Raw genomic sequence first — 3897 nt, forward strand, 5'->3', positions numbered from 1 at the left:
CAGCACCAGCCCAATCACAGATGTATGGCCTCCACTGGGAAGCGGCAGACTCGGGCTCCCCTAGGGCGCGCAGAAAGGGTGTGTGGAACTCTGCAGGCATCCCTGGGGGGACGCGCCTTCGCTTCACCTGCGGCGTCCCCGGCTGACCGAGCCAAGCCACCCCCCTCTCCCACTTCTGCAGATGACAGCACCTGCTCACAGCCGGCAGCAGCTACTTCCTGGACACATTACATCGCCCAAGCCCCACAACAGAGGGACCGCATGCTCGGCCAGGTTCCAGCACCACCAGCCAGGGCCGCACTGAGCCGCGTGAGCCCCCCAAACAGCCCCCCGCCCGCCCCGGCACGTCTGGGTGCCCGGCGGCCGCGCCACATCCCGTCCAAACGCCTGACGCGCCAGCCCGAAACGCCAGTCCCACCACACCAGTCCCGCAGCCGTCCCCAGCGCTTGCTGCGGAACCACCCCAAAGCACGTCCCCCAGCTGCCCCGCCGACCCCGGGCCTCGCCCGCCTCGTCCCCACCCCGGTGACTCCGGGGCGCGCCACCCGCCCAGCGAGCCCCCACTCACATTTCTCTTGTCGGAGAGACCATCCGATACCCGGCAGCGCAGAGTCCACGAATCCCTCCCCGCGGCGGCCACCTGGCTTCGCGAGCTCAGGAACCCGGAGGCGCCCTCACAGCCTGCCACTTGAACTCGGCGGCCAACTGGGAACTGGGAACGCCGCGCCTGCGCAGAGGTGACGCTCCGCCGGCAACCAGGGGCCGCAGCTGCGCCTGCGCACAGCCGCGTGCAAGGAGCCACGTGCTGTCGCGCGGGCCTGACACGCGGTGACTACCAGGCGCTGCCGCCACGCCTGCGCACAAACGTCTCCCGGCCCCGGGAAGCTCCACTGCGGCCCCACGCGGCCCGGGGCCACACTTGCAAGGCGGACTGGAGAGCAAGCAGAGCCCCGCTGGTCTCCCGCCACTTCAAAGGAAGGGCCTGGGCATGTGCGGTTCCCACCTCGGCTGCTCGCCCCACGTCTGCAGGTGGCCGGCGGGGTCGCAATGCCCCGCTAGGAATAAATGACGAGTAATACCTCTGTTGTGGTGGCATTTTATATTGAATGTCGTACATGACCGTCCAGATGAGGTGGCTGAACGGACGGTTCCACAAAAGAAGGAGACTGTCCAGGAACGGCGAGGAGCAGCAGGCCCTGATGACCTCGCAAACTGCACAACCTCAAGGGCCAGTCATGAAGCTGTAGGAATTACTCTGCAGCTCTGAAGCCGAGGGGACACGCTGGACTCTGGCAGGGCAGGGGGCGCTGACCCTGCTCCCGGGAGGCCCCAGGCGGAGTCCCCTGGGGGCCGTACTGACCCCTCCAGTCCAGTTCCCTGGAGGCCCCAGGCGGACTCCCCGGGGGGGTGGGCACTGACCCCCGACCGGGACCCTGGGAGCAGAGCCCCACACGCAGTGGGAAGACAACACCGTGACCCAGCAGACCAGGTCCCAGACACCACGGCTGCTTCGCCGGGGGAAATCCAGTTGCGAGTTACTATAGTGACAGTTCCAAGGAGAAAGATCACAGGCTTCTCCCCAGAGGAGCATAAAAAGCCTTGGACAGAATGTAAGCCCATTCCTGATGAAAATGGAATGAATAAGGACAACAGGAAGCTATTGCTGCTTTCTTACCATAGTGACATAGATTCTTTTCGTAAACCCATCACCTCACTGAAGATGCAGACACGGACAGACTTAGGGACGTGAGGACAGCCATGCCTGCTGCGACCACTGCTCCTGAGCCCTGGCACCAAAGGCCTCAGCCGTTGTAGTCTGACAGGGGAGGGCATCGGGGCCACGAAAACGGAGCCCACGGGGGCTGTCTTTGTTCACAGAGGCTACACTGATGCACCTGGGAAACCCTGGGGCAAGAATGTCCAAGCAGACTCTCCGTGATGATGGGATCTCCCATGTGGTCAGCATCCACAACGAGCCAAGCACATGCGGCCACTGAGCACTGGAAATGGGGCACGTGTGGCTGAGTAGACAACGTTTGGTCTCGTTTCATCTTCTGTACATGCGAACTTAGCCACACGTGACTCCCAACCTGGCAGCAAACTCGGCACCAGACCATCAACAGAGAGAGAGAATGGGCTTTTCAAATATTAAACGAACTCAGTAAGGCTAAAACTAACACACAGACACCAAAAGTCTTCATAACTGCACAAAATCACCAGTGGGAGGATGGAACGGCAGAGGAGCCCCATCAATAATGGAAACTGAGACGGTAAAAATACTTGGAAATGACCACAGCAAGAAGTGCAAATGTCGTTACTGTGACTACAGACTGCAGAGCAGAGACCGTACATCACTGTGTTGGCACTAAGGACCCCCGTGGGTGCAGCACGAGAGCATGGTTTTAGGGAACGCACCCTGAAATACTCCACTCCGCAGCTTTGGGTCTGAGAAGGAAAAAGCAAACATGGTAAAATGTTCACGTCTGGGCAACCTGGCAGAAAGGAACACAGGGATTCCTCGTACCGCTCTTGCAACTTTTCTCTAAACATGAGGTGATTTCAAAATAGAGAACTTAAGGGGCGCCTGGGTGGCTCAGTCGTTGGGCGTCTGCCTTCGACTCAGGGCGTGATCCCAGCATTCTGGGATCGAGTCCCACATCAGGCTCCTCCTCTGGGAGCCTGCTTCCTCCTCTCCCACTCCCCCTGCTGTGTTCCCTCTCTCGCTGGTTGTCTCTGTCAAATAAGTAAGTAAGTAAATAAGTAAATAAATAAATAAATAAATAAATAAATAAATAAATAAATAAAAATCTAAAAAAAAACAAAATAGAGAACTTAAGTACAAAAGCCCATGTCCTGGGACCAGGGGCTTCCCTGGTGGGAACTCACGTCATGCTTGGTCTGTGAGTGCGGCTTCTGTGAGGATAAGCTCTGCTCATTCTGGCCTTCGTAATTACCTCCTGAAAATCCCCCCCCATCGTTTCTCACACGCCCACTAAGAACCCATGCTGAGCGATCCCCAACACATCATGGGAGTGAGGGAGGAGAGCAGATGGTGCACGCGGACAGCACCCCTGTGTGCACAGGCCTCTGAACGCGCACAGTATCTCCGGGACGCCCAGCCTCATGACCAGCCACCTCGGCGGGAGCCAGCAGCCCTGAGTTTGGGAAAAGCCATGTTTCTCTGCATTTCTCTAAAAATGAATTTTTTTAATGTAAATGGTTTTCAATACTGTCAAATACAAGAGTTTTCAGCTGGGACCCTGCAGTAGGTCGAACTGTCCCACAAAATGATATGCCTCAGTCCTGACCCCCAGGATCTCAGAATGGGGCCTTCTCTGGAAATAGGGCCATTGCCAGTGTGATCAGTAAGGGGGTCGGTCACCTGGAGTCGGCGAGTCCCACCCCAACAAGACAGTGTCCTTACCAGGAGATGCCACGTGACCCCGCAGGCAGAGACCGGGTCAACCAAGAGACGCCAAGGATCGCCGGCACCACCAGAGACTGGGAGAGGCACCCCCAGCGGCAGCGTGGCCCCGCAACACCTCAGTTGGGAGCTAGGAGCCGGCGGACTGAGACGGGTGTGTGAGGTCTGAGCCCTGAGTTTGTGGCTTCGTTAGGGCAGCCCTGGGAAAGTAATAAGACCCAGAAAACACACAGAAATGCCTGAGTCCAAGGTGGTCACGGCATCCACGAACACTCCACTGGCCGGGGACACCGTCCCTGTCACAGGATGTGGAATGGGTCCCACCTGCTGTAGCTAGAAACCACCTCTGGCTCATTCTGTGCAAATGTGGATTCTTTCTAATGCTAATCAGAACAGGCAGGAAGCTCCAGGAGGGAAGCGCAGCACTGCAGGCACCGGAAAGCTCAAAGGCGCTACAGACCGGGGCGGGGGGG

This window comes from Ailuropoda melanoleuca, chromosome 10, assembly GCF_002007445.2.
Source record: "Ailuropoda melanoleuca isolate Jingjing chromosome 10, ASM200744v2, whole genome shotgun sequence".
NCBI classification, from domain to species: Eukaryota; Metazoa; Chordata; class Mammalia; order Carnivora; family Ursidae; genus Ailuropoda; species Ailuropoda melanoleuca.